At 39.9% G+C, this 19504-nt stretch overlaps 1 protein-coding gene across 9 annotated transcripts in view; it reads left to right on the top strand.

Moving 5' to 3' along the window:
* Positions 1-19504, top strand: part of LOC105487718 (amyloid beta precursor protein binding family B member 2) — a 410283-nt gene that overhangs the window by 110836 nt on the left and 279943 nt on the right. For 8 of the 9 annotated variants that reach the window (XM_071093688.1, XM_011751293.3, XM_011751301.3 and 5 more), the window contains exon 3: positions 9702-9812. The gene's annotated coding sequence lies outside the window, so the exon portion shown is untranslated. Of the gene's footprint in view, positions 1-8981; positions 9118-9701; positions 9813-19504 lie in introns of all 9 variants that reach the window. The other variant, XM_071093683.1, reaches the window with a different exon arrangement.

Here is a 19504-nt window from a genome sequence, read left to right on the forward strand (position 1 = left end):
AGGCTGGTCTTGAACTCCTGACCTCGTGATCCACCCTCCTTGGCCTCCCAAAGTGCTGGGATTATAAACGTGAGTCACCGCACCCAGCTGAGGTCAAATTTTTTAACAAGGTACGACAGCCTTGTTGAGAAACCCGACTGTGCCATGCGCAATCATTTCATTCAGTAAAAACTGAGTGCCTCCTGCGTGCCAGGCACATGTGTGGCAGCCACGGGCCCTGCATTCAGGCTTGCATGTGCTGCAGTGGAAACACACAGAGGCCGAGGAGGAGGGAGTGGTTGCTTCTGCAGGGATGGGGGCTGGAAGTTAGAAAGAAAGGTGGTCTTTGGGTGGAGTCTTGATGGATAAATCAGTCATCATAAGTTATGAATATTGCCAGGTCCTGGAGAGAGCACAAAGATGGATAAAATTTGTCTCATCCTTCAAGGACCTTATGCTTGGTTAAAGGACAGGAGACAGTGTTTAAAACTAAATCATACAAAGCACCTTGGCATTAGAGTAGAACCAGAAGACAAGGGTCTGACCATTAGTTTTTTACCTCCGTGACCTTTGACAAATTATTCCACGTTGGAACATCAGATTCTTCTGTAAAATAGGGATAAAATGATACAAACATCTTCATAAAGTCATAGTGTTTTCTTGGTTGGGTGCAGTGGCTCACTCCTGTAGTCCCAGCACTTTGGGAGGCCGAGGCAGGGAGATCATGCGGTCAGGAGATCGAGACCATCCTGGCAAACATGGTGAAACCCTGTCTCTACCAAAAATACAAAAACTTAGCCCAGTGTAGTGGTGGGTGCCTGTAATCCCAGCTACTCAGGAGGCTGAGGCAGGAGAATGGCATGAACCCGGGAGGGGGAGGTTGCAGTGAGCCAAGATCACGCACTGCACTCCAGCCTGGGTGGCAGAGCGAGACTCCGTCTCAAAACAAACAAACAAACAAAGAAAACAAAACAAAAAACAAAAATTAGCTGGGTGTGGTGGCATACCCCTGTAGTCCTAGCTACTTGGGAGGCTGAGGCAGGAGAATTGCTTGAACCTGGGAGGTGGAGGTTGCAGTGAGCCGAGAGGGTGCCACTGCACTCCAGCCTGGCGACAGAGCAAGACTCCGTCTAAAAAAAAAATTATAGTGATTTTTTTTCTTTTTTTTTTAAACGTAGAGAGATAGGGTCTTGCCCTGTCTCCTAGGCCAGAGTGCGGTGGTGCAATTGTAGCCCATTGCAGCCTAGAACTCCTGGCCTCAAAGGATCCCCCTACCTCAGCCTCCTAGAGTGTTGGGATTACAGCGAGAACCACGGTGTGGGACCTGTAGTGCTTTTTAAAGTGAGATAACGTAGCAAAGCACCGGCTTGCAGTGGGTGTGGAATCAATGCTGTGTGGCAAAGATATTTAAAAAGTGCCAAGTGAACACCATAGATGGAAAATTGAGGAATAACAGAAAAGAGAGGGTGTTTTGACTTGGAGAGTGCGAGCCCGTGTGGCCTGTGTGGCCTTGAGGATGCTGATGAGGCAGAGAAGGTATGAAGAATGGGCCAGTGGGAAGAGAAGCAAAATATGAAGCTGCAGTTTTGAGACTGGATAGACCAAGAAAAGAGATAAGAGAAACAAGGGGTTGGGTTTGTTGGGGTGATGTCTGTCTTAGACATGTCAGGTTTCAGGGACTGCTGAAGGCTGTAGGCCTGGGATGCATGTGTCAGACACTGCCCTTGATGCAGGTTCAGCCAGGGGTGGGTGAGGAATGAGGTCCTTGGCCCTCTCTGGGCAGGGTGTTTGGTCGGTGTAAATCTGGAAAAGGGAATCTTTCTGGCTTGTTGGAAAAGTCCACACCTGCACAGGGTTTCTCACCAGGACGGGAAACACAGGCAGAATGTTTTAAATCTTGAAGACCTACCTCTTCTTCAGACTGGGTAGAGGAGAACTGAACTTTTCTGTGTAATTTTACCCACTGTCATCCTCTTCCATAGGTCTCTTTTTTTTCTTCTCAATGTTCTTCCTCCCAACTGAGAACCATTAATTGCTTCAGAAAAGAAATAGAATTGGAATTTTTTTTTTTTGAGAAATGGACTAAATGCTCTAACACTGGAGAACTATATTCCTATTTGTGTCAGTTTCTTTTCAACCGTTGGCTCCTTTATGATCTCTTTATACAGGGTGGATATAGCCAACAAGTAACTGTGGTTACTGGTTTTTATAGGTTATGACTAGTCTGCTGTATAAGATGTTAACATTTTGCCCAATCTGCCTTATCTCCATCTCTTCTGTTTTTTTGTGTCTGTGTCTCTTTATACACACACACTTAAAACATGTTTGCTGAACCATCTGAGTTACTTGTAGAGATTATGACCCTTTATCCCTAAATACTTCAACATGTATTTCTCAAGTACAAGGATATTTTCCCACGTAGCTTATAATAAGATGATCACCAGTAAATATTATCTGATATATAGATAAGAGTTGAATACATGTTCAGGTTTCACCTGTTATCCTAATAATGTCTTTTATACTCTCCGCCCCATCCAGGATTAATCGACAGAGTCATTCATTGCATTTTGTCTCTTTAGTTTCCTTTAATCTAAAATAGTCACCTTGTTTGTTTTTGTGGTTCATGGCATTGGTGTCTTGAAAGATACCTTTGTTTTGTAGAATGTATCACAATCTGGTTTTGTGTGGTTGTTACCTTATGATTAGATACAGATTAAGCATGTTTGACAAAAATGCTACATAGTGACTGTGGCGATACCTACTATTCCATTGTCCTGGAATTGATTATGCCAAGCACCACTTGGATGCGCTGGTCGGCCAGAACTCTTCATTTTTAAAGATGCCTTTTCTCTTGGGTAATCTGTGGGGTGATATTCTGAGACTGTGTGTGAGTGTTCTGTCCTACAACTACCCTTTCTAGAATGGTTTTAGCATCTATTAATGATTGTTGACTGAATCAGTGATTGCATTGGTAGTTGCAAAGTGGGATTTTCTTCTACTCTTCCTTTGATATTTATTAGCTGGCATCCTTTATAAAGAAGAGTTCCCCCTGTTATTTTTTCAATGCATATTTGTGGGTTTGTGACTTCTTTTTTAATCCAATGTGTTATAGTTCATCAACATCATTCTTTTTTTTTTTTTTTTTTGAGAAAGGGTTTCACTCTGTTGCCCAGGCTGGAGTACAGTGGTGTGATCTCAGCTCACTGTAACCTCCACCTCCCAGGTTCAAGAGATTCTCCCATCTCAGCCTCTCAAGTAGCTGGGACTACAGGCACGTGCCACCATGCCTGGCTAATTTTCGTATTTTTTTTGTAGAGATGGGGTTTCACCATGTTGGCCAGGCTGATCTCAAATACCTGACTTCAAGTGATCTGCCCGCCTTGGCCTCCCAAAGTGCTAAGATGACAGGCGTGAACTGGCATGCCTGGCCAACATCTTTTTTTGTTCAAGCTGCCCCACCCTCCTATGTCCTTTTGTCATGTCTGCATTAGCATTTGAGCACTCCTTTGCTTTTTGGCATGGTAAGATGTTCTGGACTTACGCTGTACTTTCTTTGCCCAGACCCAGCTATTTCTCCAGTGAGCAAAAGTATTTAGAAACCAAGATCTAGGTACTTGGGATATTCTTTAAAACTATACCTAATCTAGAAAAAGTTAAAAGTCATTAATCATTTAAGTTCCCCCACCCATTTCCCAAGATTATTCCCATGGTGGCATTAAGAGTTTTAGATGTACTCCAGTCTGGGTGACAAAGCGAGACTCTGTCTCAACAACAACAAAAAAAAGAGTTTTAGATGTTCACCAATGAAGGGAGAAGGCCCTCCAAAATGAAGGTCTTCGGGCGTTGGGCTAGAGGTTGAAGAGGAATGCACAAAGGGAAATTAGATAGCGCCAAAGATTAGCTTAGATAACATTGAAATTCTGCCCCAGAAGTGACTAGAGAGCCTGAGAAAGTACTTTCTGTATGTTTTCTACATAGAATCTGAAAATTGGTTACCCTTTTTTATATCCATTAATGGTAAGATAATTTATTCCCCTTAGCTATACATATGCAATTCTTAAAGCAATTTAAGATGTATAATTTCCATGTCAAGAGTTCCTAACTGCTCTGTATTTTCAGAGTCAGTGTAAGGTATGTGTATGTGGATGTATATTTCAGCATGTCTTTGAAAAATCAAGATTCATAGTTTTTATTTTGAATACTCATAATTGGACACAGTCTCTGAATTTGCTTGTTGATTATAATAGTTGGCTAAATTTTTTTTTTTTTTTTTTTTTTTTTTTGAGACGGAGTCTCCTCTGTTGCCAGGCTAGAGTGCAGTGGTGCTATCAAGCTCCACCTCCCGGATTCACACCATTCTCCTGCCTCAGCCTCCCAAGTAGCTGGGACTACAGGTGCCCGCCACCACGCCTGGCTAATTTTTTTGTATTTTTAGTAGAGACGGGGTTTCACCGTGTTAGCCAGGATGGTCTCAATCTCCTGACCTTGTGATCCGCCCGCCTCGGCCTCCCAAAGTGCTGGGATTATAGGCGTGAGCCACCACACCCGGCCAATATTTGGTTAATTATTAAAGGTGCATATGCGCAGCATTTTAGGCAGCAACTTGTGAGACACAAAAACCAGGAATTTCAAAATTTCCAAAGCAGTCATTGTGCATTTGATATAATGATAGAGTCTCTGAAGAGTCTCTAAACCTTAAACTGATTTGTCTGGAGCTCCATGTTTCTTCCATGATTTTTTTAATATAATAGCATAATTAAAATGTTTATTTTGCCTTTTCTATTTGCTAAAATGAAACAAAACATGTAGTAATTTGGTAGAGAACCTATATGAAAATGCTAAAAAATACAAAAACACATTTAAAACATAAGGGTTTGTTTTTGTTTTTCATGTGTGTCAGCATTTTTGGAAGTAAAAAACAAAACAAAACAAAAATAGACTACTCACTATATCTATGCATTGTATATCAGGGATATGGTTATTATTCGGCTATGTATGCTGAATGTTAACTGCTTTATAATTTTCTGAAACAAAACTACCACCCACTCCTACACATACAACCACTGACTTTCAATCCTCAGCACATTCTTGAGAGTGGGAGTCTTATTAAAGTAACTGCCCTATATGAAGTAGTTACTGGGTGTGCAGGTATGCCAGGAAAGCTAAACTGAAAGTGAAAAGGGACACGTCACTTAAATGTACTGCTAGTGCAGTATTCACAATAGCAAAGACATGGAAGCAACTCAGGTGCCCCTTGACAGTGGATTGGAGAAAGAAAATGTGTTACATATACCCACTAGAGTACTATGCAGCCATAAAAGAGAACTAAATCACTTCCTTTGCAGCAACATGGATGGAGCTGGAGGCCATTATCCTAAGAGAATTAGTACAGGAACAGAAAACCAAATACCACACATTCTCGCTTATAAGTGGGAGCTAAACACTGAGTATGTATGGACACAAAGATGGAAATAATAGATACTGGGACCCATCTGAAGCAGGAGAGTGGAAGGGCCAAAGATGGGAGGAGGGTGAGGATTGTAAAACTACCTATTGAGTACTATGCTCATTACCTAGGTACAAAATACTCTGCATACCAAACCCCCACAAGGCACAATTTATCCAGGTAACAAACCTGCATATGTGCCCCTGAACATAAAATCATAGTTGGAAAGAAAACAAAAATAAATAGATTAAAAATAAAACAAATGTACTGCTAGCCAAGCGTGGGTGAGTGAACTCACGTGTGGTGGCCAAGTTGTCCCAAATTGGCCCTTGATTCCTGTATATCCTCAACCTTCAGTTCTTACGCGATGTCAATGTGTGGGATTAAACTAAGCACACTCATGACTAAAAGAGTCACTGTTCTTGGCAAGTTTTTAAAGTCAACTTTTGTTATTGGAAAAATTTTAATATAGCCACATTCTTTTGGAGGTTATAAAGATCAATCTGTCTTTTCCTACTTGTTATTTAAAACTCCTCAAACTAGAAGTTTATTCCTATGCCCAAATGCATCCTTCTTCGTATTTTTTAATCTTGATCTTGTTTGAAAGGAGCTTTATCCAGAATACAATTTCTTTATTCAGAATGAAATTTCTTTCAGATATTAGGACAGCTTAGATACAATTATATAATTAAAAATCTTTCAACTGGATTTTACTAAATCCATGACTGTATTAGCCTGTAAAAGCAAATTATATTTTGGCCTCTGTAACGGGTTTATAAACTTTAAACATCCCCATTTAGACGGACTGTATTTGTTCTTGAATTATAAGATAGAAAACACTTTCAGAGGTTCAGCCACATGACTGGACCTGTTAATACTTGTGATTGACAAGGAGGCTCCTGATGTTCTTTGTTCTTCGGCTAGCCTTCATTCTATTGGCTGGATTCACATGTGATGTTAAAGTGGGAGTAAAAAGGATGTTTCCACTAATGCAAAATATAAAGAAAGTAAAAATTACTCTGTTGTAATTCTGCGATTTGTAACTAGCAGCTTTTCAAATGTTGGCATTGTTTTTTCTTTCTTGTCTTTTTTCTAGATATAGATACTTATAAACAAAACTGGGATGATGATGAATATATTACACTATAATCTACTTTCTCAATGCTGCTTAAGAGCAGTTTCTCCTTTTATTAAATATTCTTCAGATTTTTGAAAACTATCCGTTGTTGAGTATTGTGTTTTAAAATTATTTGCAATAATATTACTTATAATAGAAAAATTCCTTGTATGTATCTTTATGCCTACCTTGAACTCTTTAAAAGAAAATTTAGAGTCTTTTTAATTTATTGGTTTTTAAGAATGAAAAGTAATTCCATTCAGTTTGTCCTTTCCAGCAATTACAGTTAAGCTGTCTTGTCTGCAAGAATCTATCTTTATAACACCATCATCTTGATCTGTCCAAAATGGTCCTGTAATATCTCCTTTAACACCATTAGGGAACCTTACATCAATAAATTTATCACTTAACTGAAGCTGACCCTTAAGTGTCTATGGTTGGTAATTGTAAACAATGTGAAGGAAAATCTTTTTTAAATTGCATTACAGTATGTTGCTGTCCTCTTAAACATAATGACAAAATATGAAAATCACAATTTCACCTCTTCTGGATAAATAGAACACTAGTTATTATACAGTCAATTCTGATAAAATGATATATGTGTTCCTAAAAACCACATTATGTAGAATCCTGCAGTAAAACTCACAGTGCGCTTAGGAGGGGAATGCAGTTGGGGACACAAAACTCAAAAAACGATCAGTGACACGTTAGAAAGGGACGGGAATTGAATAAATACATTTGCACAAATTTTTCACATATTGAATGGTTTAATACATAAATAGTACAATAAATATGATACTTCACCTCGAAAAAGTCCTGACATTTGCTTGTGAACTGGTACTTTAGAAGGGTTGCCACTTATGAGTTATTGTGAAGTGGTGGCAGACAGATTACCTGAAATCAGATGGAGTCGGGATACCAGATACAGATTGGTGTGGCTTATAGCACACGGGTGGAGACCAAAGTCACTGGTAGATGTTTGAGGCATGGGCTGTGTTCATTCTGTGTAACCGTATGAAGCTGGGTTTGGCCCGAGTGCAGCCTTCTGCGATAACCTAGTATTTCTTGCAGTGAAATCACCATAAAGAAACATGAAATTCGGCTGGGTGCGGTGGCTCACACCTATAATCCCAGGACTTTGGGAGACCAAGGCAGGCAGATCACGAGGTCAGGACATCGAACCATCCTGGCTAATGTGGTGAAACCCCATCTCTACTAAAAATACAAAAAATTAGCCAGCTACTGGGGAGGCTGAGGCAGGAGAACGGTGTGAACCCGGGAGGCGGAGTTTGCAGTGAGCCAAGATCGTGCTGCTGCACTCCAGCTTGGGCGACAGAGTAAGACTCCGTCTCAAAAACAACAACAAAAAAAAACAAAGAAAAACCATGAAATTCGAGTTAACACTCAAATTGTTCTCTTGAAACAAACACAAGCATTATAGCAGAACTGAGCATGCTGTATGGTAATACAGTGATGCCCAAGGGATAAGTGAAATGTGAAATTCTACTTGTCCCTAATTCTGCTTGTCCCTGTCTAAAGTAGAGTTAATACATGTAAGACACAGAGAAGAACCTGGCGTAAGAGTCAACAGTATATAAATGTTGGCAGTAACAATGGCAATAGTAATAAATGATACTTATGGTGTTTGTAGGGTTCTCTCTGATTTTTAGTTACGACTGCTTGCTGTAGCTGTGCCCTCTTTCTAATTGATTTCTCAATCTCCTGTGGCTTCTGTATCACACTTCTTAGAATTACATCTAGTATAAGTCCTGTAATAGGAGAGCCCAAGGGGTATGCAGACTTTAGGTTATAGGTTACATATGGCATCTGTTTTGCCTACTTAAACTATTTTATCTTATTAATGATTTTGTTGCCTTAGAATCCATTTGCACAATTGTTGGGAAAGTAACATCTTTTCCCTCCCCTCCCCTCCCCTCCCCTCCCCTCCCCTCCCTTCCCCTCCCCTTCCCCTCCCTTCCCCTCCCCTCCCCTCCCTCCCCTTCCCCTCCCCTCCCTCCCTCCCCTCCCCTCCCTTCCCCTCCCCTCCCCTCCCTTCCCCTCCCCTCCCCTCCCCTCCCCTCCCTTCCCCTCCCCTCCCTCTTCCCTTCCCTCCCCTCCCCCTCCCCCTCCATTCCCCCTTCCCTCCCCCTCCATTCCCCCTCCCCTCCCCCTCCATTCCCCCTCCATTCCCCTCCTCCTCTCCCACTCCATTCCTTCCCTCCCCTCCCCCTCCATTCCCCCTCTCCTCCCCTCCCTTCCCATCCCCTTGAGATGGAGTCTTGCACTGTCACCCAGGCTGGAGTACAGTGGCATGATCTTGGCTCACTGCAACCTCCACCTCCCGGGTTCAAGCAATTCTCCTGCCTCAGCCTCCCAAGTAGCTGGGATTACAGGCGCATGCCACCACGCCTGGCTAATTTTTTTTTATTTTTAATAGAGATGGTGTTTCACTATGTTGGCTAGACTAGTCTTGAACTCCTGACCTTGTGATCTGCCCGCCTCTGCCTCCCAAAGTGCTGGGATTACAGGCGTGAGCCACCGCGCCCTGGCCTGGAAGTTACATGTTTTAAATGAGGTTAGTAATCATGCAGAATTGTCAGATTTTCTGTTTTATTAGGAAAAAATGAACACGGCTCTCTCTTCCCATTCTTACCTGCAGAAATTAAGGTGTGCTTAATACATTTGAAGAGTATTTAAAAGTTGTTGATAATTTTCGTTAAGTTGTTGTGATTCATTTCTATTTACAACTACTTCTGTGTTTATAAGATGAGCTCATGTTTGAAAGTGGGAACTGGCAAGCGTGATTTCAGAAGACCTTCCTTCCCAAGTCACAATATAATTAGAAGTCCAGATTCTCCCTCGGTTCCTTTTTATGACTCCTGAGAAAGACATTTTTAACAGGAGTGGTTGCCAAGAAGCCTCGCTAGTTCCTGCTTTAGAAACTTTAAAAAGGTGACAGATCGAACTGCCATCTAGATTTAGAAAGCCTTGTTAGTATATTACGAAAGAAAGATAGCTTACATTTCTCATCATTTAAGGATCCCAATGACGTCTTTATTTTATTGATGCGGAGATACTCTGAATTGCAATGGGGTATTTTGATTTTTCATTTCTGATCTGATTTTGAATTTAAAATTTTTGTCTCTACACAATTTCTAGATCGATCTCTTTGGGCTGCCTGACCTCCTTGGGTGATTGCTATTAATTAACAGACTTTGTGGGAAAAAAAGGAGCTTGCCTTCTGAGCTTTGTATCGAAGACCTGGGAAAAGTAAGTAATTTTAAACTTGCTTTTAAAAAATTCTTTTATACCTCTCTCAGAAAGTTAACAATAGGTCTGTGGCTTTCTACTTTCTTTCATTCCTGGCTTAATAAATTTTACATGTTTTTATGGATGTGTAACATGAAAGGGGACTCAGGAAACCTCTTTGTATGAAAAAAAAACCTGCAAGAGATTAGGATGATGTTCTACATTGTGCCATTTCTTTTGAGTTTCATAAACTGAGTCCTCAAGGTTGTGACAAAACTTTTACCAGATTTGCAAGTGGTTAAATGTCAAATACAAGGCAATGTAATATGATGTGACAGAAAAGTGAATCCAGTTGTCTGAGCTTCAGGTGTTTAGACTTTTAGATATTTTGGATAGGCTTTTTGTTTCTGAATTTTTAGAGTAAGGATGAAATCAACTTGGTACTTTTCTTGTCTGGAAAGGAAAGCAAAATGTGGAATTGCTTGTCCAATAAATTCATCTTGTAGCTTTGTCTTGGAAGAATTGATGCACCTGCCAGTTTTATTTAGAATTTTTTTGAGGGCACTATAAGACATTCTAATTGAGACACTTGTTGAATGTTTTTGCTGTATTTTAGAAAAATTGCTTGGAACCAGAAAGTTCAGTTTTATGCTCTTATCATTTTGAAAATGGACCTTACAGATATATAAAGTCGATCTATTTTTTTAATGGATACTACTTGGAATTATGAATGATCAAATGCCCGTAAGAATATATGCAAAATAAAATATGCACGTACACGTACATAAACACACACAAATATCCTCTCTAGCATGCTCCAGAAACATTATCAACAATAGGAACTGTTTTTCTATTAATTACTAGATAACTTTCTAAACTTTCTATGCTTTGTGTCTTATAGCTCCTCTCTATTTCTGGCAGTACAAATGAGCTAGTTGAAACATGTTTAAAATAAAACAAGACAGAACAGAACTTAGCTTTCGTTCTATGAAAGCATTAAATAGTAAGATCAGATTTATAGCTCTATTGTTATCATATTTAACTATATGTTTAATTATTAAATTGGGTATTATTTTGTAATAACTATAATAAGGTAAGGGTCTTGAGTTTTGAAGCTTATTTGAAGTTAAATATTTGCACTGAAAAAATACATACTTTGGGAGGCCGAGGTGGGCGGATCACCTGAGGTTGGGAGTTCGAGGCCAGCCTGACCAACATGGATAAACCCCGTCTCTACCAAAAATACAAAAAAATTAGCTGGGCATGGTGGTGCATACCTGTAATCCCAGCTATTAGGGAGCCTGAGGCAGGAGAATTGCTTGAACCTGGAGGCGGAAGTTGCGGTGAGCCAAGATTGCGCCACTGCACTCCAGCCTGGGCAACAAGAGGGAAACTCCCATCTCAAAACAAAACAACACAAACAGAAAAACATGTATGTGTATGTGCAACACACAAACACATATACACACAGACATACACAGACATACACAGACACTGCACATACACATGTAATTTCTGAGGGCTGTCAAGTCTCTGCTAAAATATGAATTAGTTGAAAGTAAGGACTTTGAAAATCTCACCCAAAATATTTTTTTGTTACAGTGAAATATTTGTAATAGTAAAATATTATTGTCAGTGGAATTTTTAAAAATAGAAATTTATAGGTTGAATTTTTTAGTCTTGTAATAACATGTTAATCTTAAAAGACATATTTGTGTTGTAGTTGTGTGTTGTAGTTGTTATTCCATTTTAGAAGGATATTTGAAAAAGGATTATGTTGGAGGCCACCCAGTCTGTCTACAAAAATAGAACAAAAAGGTCAAACAATTGATTCTCTGGGCTTCAGGGTCTAGATATTTGCAGTGGTGTTTAGATTGGAAATATAACTTAGCTTCAGAAAGTAAGCTACTTAAGCTGCCTTTCGAATAACAGCATTTCTTTCAAATTTCACATAATCTCTAGTACAATATTTTCTTTACATTATACCAAAATATTCCCTTTTGGGATACATTGTGGCATTGTTGTAAAAGTTGTGTTTCCATTTTGTAGAGGGAAGGCATCTGTGGGACTTGTGTGTTTACAGTAAGCTAAAGACAGTCCTGTGTTACAGAGGACTGTGACAAAGAGACTGTGACAAAAAGATCTCTGTGCACTAAACTTGATGTTAAGGCCAGACGCCGTGGCTCACACCTTTAATCCTAACACTTTGGGAGGCAGAGGTGGGATGATTGCTTGAGCCCAAGAGTTCAAGACCAGCCTGGACAACAAAAGAGACCCTGTCTCTACAAAAAATAAAAAATTAGCTGGGCTTTAGTGGTAAGTGCCTGTAGTCCCAGCTACTCCAGAGGTTGAGATGGGAGGATCATTTGAGCCCGGAGTTTGAGGTTGCACTGAGCTATGATCACACCATAGCCCTGCAGCCTGACACTCAAGTGAGACGCTGACTCTAAAAAAAAAAAAATTAGTAAAAATAAAGTTGATGTTACAAGTGAATATTTATATATGCAGAAGGATGTTTACAATGTACCCTTAAGGTTTTAAAAAAGAGAAGGTTATAATGCAGAAGTGTACTGCACATAAATCTGATTTTGAAGAACTAGTTAAGTTTTATGAAAGTTAATGGGAGGGGAGGGAGGGAGATGTCTTTTCTGATATTTATTAAAGTTGTAAGAGAGTGTTTCTGACGGCTCTTTGAAAACTGTAAGGGATACTTAAATGTCTTTGTGGTTTCTTTTTGGAAAAGCAAACACACAATTTTAGAGAAAATTCGGAACCCTAGACAACCTCCACACTTCTTTTTAAACCTCTGTCCTTTACTTTCACTTTTTTCTTAATTGCATGTGTCTTCAAAGTCTTCCTTGTTTCAAGCATTTCAAGCAATTCAGAAAATTGATTATTTGAGGTAGATTTTTGGAAACGTGAGTCTATAATGATAATAAAATATAAACCTATCTTCAAAAAAATTAGCCATGCATTATTTTAAAGGAAATAAAAAGTTTGTATTTTACTATCCTACTTAATGCATGTCTATGTTTGGTTTTATGTTAACCCTAAATGAGTATGCAGCAAGTTGTTTGGTAACTTACTTTTTCCACTTAATAAATAATGCGTATCTATGCCAGTACGTATTTACCTACAGCATGATTTTTAATGAAAGGGAAACAATTGGATCTTAGACTTTTGTTTAATTTTAGGCTATCCTGGCTTTCAGTTAGAAAGGAGTATAAATATGTGGAATCTATGGCGTAGGTTCTTCATATGAGAACAGAACAGAAAAGGATTCCCCATCTAGAATCTTTACCATGTTTACTGTAACCAGACATATTCTGAATAGGAGGCTCATGGGTCTGAATATATGTTCAAAATGGTAAGTGTCACTGGCTGACAGGTGCTGTGTATAAAGCTTTGTGTCTTCTTTGGTCCCTTTGTTACATTACACAAGAGTGCAGGTGACATATTCCTCCCGCTGAGCTGTCTTAATCAATATTTCTGTGCCTAAGGGAGGATTTTACCTAGGTATTTCTTTCTTCAAAGAAACTCCAGGTAGCTCAGATGAAATGATGGGTACAGAAGGAACACTGATGGATTTTGGAATATAATTTGTTTATGGAGCAAATCGCAGTCCGGGTTAATTGGAAATCCAGAATGTTTTATAAACCTTTGTGTGCTTTCTTAATTTTTAGTTCATTTATTGAGCTAACATTTGTTGAGCAACTACTGTGTGCCAGGAGCTCATTATTCAAAGATGAACGAGATATGTCCTTCCTTTTAGGGAACTTAATTTGAGTTTCAAAATTAGATTTAAATAACATTTATGTAGCATGTACAATGTGAAAAGCAGTGGAATGGATATTATATTCTTAGATGAGACATTCAATGACTAAAATTCAATAATGATATTTACTGACCTATACCTTTCAGAATAAGTTAGGAATATAGTTTTCTAATTTTTAGGGTTTTTTCCCTCCCATTACGATTTTGGTACCTGCTGCTACTTTTTAAGTTAAATTAGGAAATGGTAAAAGGAAAGTTAAACAAATTACAAACATTTAATTGGTAAATGTAGAGAGTGGTTTTGAAAACATGGATGTGTGTGTGTACACACACGTTTTATATTTGGAAGCCCGTATGCATATAGTGTCATCATTTTTTTTTTTCTAGTAGAATATTTCTTAGTTCACATGATACAATTAAATATATCTATCAGGATTTCTGGGTATTTTGCCCTTAGGGTGACTCTGTTGCCCAAGTAAGTTTGGAGGCCATACCATTAAGCACTTGATATTAAGCACTTGATGTCACAGGAATTCTAGGGGTGGGCGTTATTGAAACTCGGGGGAAAAGTAACTTGCTACCTTCATACAGTTAGAACATGTTTGAGTCAGGCTTCCGATTATGATGCATCTAACTACAAAGCCCTGCAATATCTTCCTGACTCCCATGAGCTGGTGGTGAAAGCTGATTCGAGAATGCTGTAGGTATGCAAAGGACAAGCAGTCCTTTCAGCTGAGAAATCAGGAAGTCTGTTCACTGCATTGAAGAGCTGGAACTGAAGTATGACTTGAGGGCTGAGTGAGAAGACAGAAAGTAGGGAGATAACTGGGGCTGTAGAAAAAGCATATGCCAAGGCATGGAGGAATGGGAGCCCATGGCATATCCAGAGAGTGGCAAGAACTCCACCGTGGCTGGGGTATGGAGTGTGGAGAACAGAGTGGACCCTGAGATCCAAAAGGTGCCAGAGTGAGAAGGGTCACATGTGTGCCATGCTAGAGACTTAGAGTTTCTAAACAATAAATAGCCATCCAGAGTTTTAAAAGGAGAAATTATTAGATGGGAGTTTTATAAAGATCACTTGGGCAGTAGCATGGAATATAGTCTGAAAAAGAGAAGACCAGAGGCTGGAGACCCAGGGCCACCATGTGAGGTTGTGTAGATTGTTCACTGCAGAAGTGTAGGTGTGAGCAGCAGATAGGAGGACTTAGAATCACCCAGCACACATGTGGTCAAGCTGTGCACTCATGGGGCTGGGCCTGCCTAGAGAGAGCACCTTTTATAATTTGCACAATGGGATGATCTACTTGCTTTTAATTGTTTTGAAAACAATAGGATTAGATAAGTAAAGATAAAACAGTGTACCCTAGGGCCTAAGAGTCTGGAGGTGGGCATACTGAGCTATTGGCTATTTGTCAATGGGCATGTTCCCTATCCTCTGAAAGCCTATTTCCTCATCTTTAAAGTAGAATTAATAATAGGGTCTGACAGAGCCCTGGAGAGACCAGTTAAGAGAAGTGGTGAAATATGAGAGATGGAGAAATGATAGATCTGGGACTGCAGGCTGCTGCTAGCCGTTGTGTAACCCTGAGAGTGTGCTGGGAACTGTACTAAGAACTTTGCCTGTTTTATTTTATTTAATTTTATATCTGCTTTCAGCAGTAGATATTATTACCCCATTTTCAAGATTTTGAAACTGAGCCCCTGGCAGGTAAAATAACTTGTCTAATGTCACACAGCCAAGGAGTGGCATTGTTAATACTTGAACCCATCACTGTGATGGTCATGTTTATGTTCTTAACCATTTTGCCACATTTTATAAGTGATCTTTTCTGTTTTCACTCCTTTAGTATCCTCCTTGCATCCTTTGTTGTTTTCAACTTGAATTGAGTGATATTTATGTAACATTTCATTTAATTTGCTATACTGTAAGATCCTGAGGGCTGGGGTCAAGTCTCATTAATTTTTTTGTCTTTCATAGCACCTTGCTTAATAAAATATGACCAATAAGACAATAAAATGTGGTTGACAGAGGCTGGGTGCGGTGGCTCATGCCTATAAATCCAGCACTTTGGGAGGCCAAGGCAGGTGGATCACTTGAGGTTAGGAGTTCGAGTCCAGCCTGGCTGACGTAGCGAAATCCCGTCTCTACTAAAAATACAAAAATTAGCTGGGCGAGGTGGCACGTGCCTGTAATCCCAGTTACTCGGGATGCTGAGGCAGAGGAATCGCTTGAACCCAGGAGGCAGAGGTTGTGGTGAGCCAAGATGGCACCACTGCTCTCCAGCCTGGGTGACAAAGGGAGACTCCCTCTTTTAAAATTGATAGAATTAATAATCGCTAAGATTCCTTCTGTCTTCTAAAGTTAAATAATTTTTCATTCTATAGGTAAAGCTTCAGTTGCAGTTGTAGTCCAGTAGAACTTAAAAAGAGCTTCTTGGATGTTAGTTTGGTATTTGCACTGATGGTTAAAGTTTCAAGAAATTCCTAATTGCCATTTTATCTGAAAAATAATTTGTGACTTGCTGTCAAAGACTGAAGCCAAGACTAAAGTGTACTTCTTGCAAGCCCTTTTTGGAGGCTATAAAGCTATGCTTGCTGCTTCATTGCTGCGGCAGGTGTAAAACTCCAGTGTCGTCAATGATATTTTTGAGTTCATAAAAAATATTACATTGTCATTCATATTAGTAAGGACATCAGTTTCTAACTCATGTGGAGCCCCTTGGGCCAGTGGTCACTTGTTTTCTTCTTCTTTTTATTGACAAATAAAAATTATATACATTTATAATATACAACATGATGTTTTGAAATGTGTATACATTGTGTCAATCCTAAATTAAGCAAATTAACATATGCACTACCTCACATACTTATTATAGCTGACAGTCACTGTTGTTTGGTGCCTGCTGGAGTCAGATGTAGACAACAACGTGACAGTTAAGGGCAAATGACTATCAGACGCCCTGGAGTCAGACTGTATAGGTTTGGATTCCATCTCTTCTGCTTATGAACTTTTTTTTTTTTTTTTTTGAGATGGAGTTTCGCTCTTGTTGCCCAGGGTGGAGTGCAATGGCACAATCTTGGCTCACCGCAACCTCTACCTCCCAGATGCAAGCGGTTATCCTGCCTCAGCCTCCCGAGTAGCTGGGATTACAGGCATGCACCACCATGCCTGGCTAATTTTGTATTTTTAGTAGAGGTGGGGTTTCTCCGTGTTGGTCAGGCTGGTCTTGAACTCCTGAACTCAGGTGATCTACCCACCTCGGCCTCCCAAAGTACTGGGATTACAGGCTTGAGCCACCACCCCCGGCCCTACTTATGAACTTTTTAACCCTTGGCCAGAAAAAGTCTGGGAAATAAGGATGGGTAAGAAAACAGGCTGTGATCATAGGTTCATGTACCTGGTTCTTTAGGAACTTAGGAAGAAAAAAATCCTTATCCACTTGGAAGCCACTTTTTGCTCAGATACCCTTAAAAGGAAGCCAAAATTGTGAGCTTGTAGGACAGAATTTAGCACTTCAGTATTATAGCCTATGTTTATCTCAGGATGACCCTTTGCTGTTTTTAAACCAGAGTTCACATGCTCTTGTAACTACTGACTGCATCTACTCTCGTGAACCCTAAGGAGGTAGTTTGGGCTTTGCTTCATGCTCTGTGTGCCTGAGCAAAGTAGGAAATGATGGCTTTTAAGAAAATGGAAAATATTACTTGAGATCAACATTTCATCTGGACTTTGAAAAACTCTGGGGTTTCTTTCATCTTCCAGGAGAGCAGCACAACTGAGCTGTGAGAAAGGAAACCAAACCCTAGGGAAAGTTTTATAGCTCATTTCTGCTGATGTTACTGGAAAAGAGGAAGGTAAGGGCCTCTAAATAGCTCTCATAGCCTCAGTCGGACAGTAAGTTCAGGTGTTCTGGAAATAGAACACAGGAGAGCTCTTTATTCCCATTGGCCTCTGCGTGGCCTGAAGGAGAGGGTGAAACCGCAGCAGAATGGGTCTCTTAGAACATTGTTGTACAGCAAAAACAAATGTATTCCCGCAGCAGAGTTTCATATTTTCTTTCATGAATTTAAAGTTGAACAGAGGCCGGTGATATTTTTCTTTTTTGAAGTTTTACATCTTAGATTGCTGGAAGAGCGAGCACAGTTGAAGGAAAACTCTGTTCAGATGAAATCTTTTTTTTTTTCTGAGACGGAGTCTTACTCTGTTGCCCCGGCTGGAGTGCAGTGGTGCAATCTTGGCTCACCACAACCTCTGCCTCTTGGGTTCAAGCGATTCTCCTGCCTCAACCTCCCGGGTAGCTGGGACTACACGCACACACCACCATGCTTGGCTAATTTTGTATTTTTAGTGGAGACGGGGGTTTCACTATATTGGCCAGGCTGGTCTCGAACTCAGACCAAATCTTACTCTTGTTGTCTGTAGCTGCTTAGTTTTGTGCTTTAAACTAAGGGCAAACTTAGCTTGTGCATTCTTGACAGGGAAAAGCAGGATCTAGCAATGCCAACTTTAAAAACCCATCTCCAGGTTTGCCTCCACCCACTATGTGATCCCTGCAAGAAAGCTTCAGTCTGCTGTAAGCTGGTAATCCCTTAATACTTTGATACTTTGGTAAAGCAAATAAGATCCTGTGAACTTTTCCTTTTACTGGTGAACTAATTATTGTTTTCCTGCATTTAAAAGCAGATGTTAAACTCCTCCTTTGATGTTCAACAGCAGACAGACTCTAGTTGTGCCTTATAGCCCTAGATGCATATCTGTTGTTTCAATGAAGATCAGCTTTGGCAAATTAGATTTTGATGGCTGCATTTTGATCTGGATCACAGAAGAGAAGAATAGCAATTTATTCTTTTATTTAACATTTATTGGATTCTTGCCTGGCCCTTTGATTAAGTTATGTTCAGATCTCACGAATACCACAAAACCTTGCACAACGTGTCTATTTTATAGATTAAAAAAAATAGGGCATAGAGAGTGATTACAAAACTTGCTCAAGGTTACCTTGCTGTTAAGTTGCTGGGTATTTGGTCGGATTTTTTGGCTGACCTCAAAGCTGTTACTATATAGGGGCTGCCTTTTAAGAGGACATAATCATTGGAGCAAAGATCTTGAGGAGCCGGGATTAAGAAAAAAGTAGTTAATATATAATCACAGCATTGTAGAAGAAAGAAATCATCATGAGCCCCTCATTCATTCATTTACTCAGTAGACATTTACAGAGTGCCTGTGTTGTGCTAGATAACTCTGCAAGGTGTTGTGATTCAGTGACGGGAAAGACATAGTCCCTCACCAGCTTCAAGGAGGAATTAGGAATGCAAGAAAGAGTATATGATATGTTGCTCCCCTAAAAGGCCACAGTGTCTTGTTTGGGATAGCTTTTATGAAGTTTTTCAAGATGTAAAAATGTTGACACCTTCACAAAGATGACTTTTTAATTCTTTTGCTTCATTGTATATACAAAATTATCTGCAAATAAACAGAGGGGTGAGTTCACCAGCATACTTAGTAGCTGTACTCCTTGTTTGGGCTGCTTTGGACATGCAGAAATGGAGGTTGGTGCAAAAACTGTATTGCATTTTAAACAAAGTCTTGCAAACAAAAATTTTGGACAATTACCTTGCAAGGACTATATATAATTCAGCTTTGGATCCCCCTTTTTGTGGAGAAGATAACTTAGCATAGTGCCTAGTACAACTCTGATTGGCTCGGTGATGGGAAATAAAATACCGAAGCAAGGGGAGAGGAACCTCATAGATGGGGGATGAGTTCAGATGGTATCTAGGGAGAGTGTGAGGGTGACAATAAAATAAGCTGACAAATACACCAGGCATCAGATCACATGGCATATGATGGACTTAATTCACACTTACAGACTGTTGCAGTAACCAGGAGAGGAAGAGCAGTGTCTAGGTAGTCTGGAAATGACATTAGGTTTTGGTGC

The sequence above is a fragment of the Macaca nemestrina genome, chromosome 3 (assembly GCF_043159975.1).
Source record: "Macaca nemestrina isolate mMacNem1 chromosome 3, mMacNem.hap1, whole genome shotgun sequence".
Lineage (NCBI taxonomy): Eukaryota > Metazoa > Chordata > Mammalia > Primates > Cercopithecidae > Macaca > Macaca nemestrina.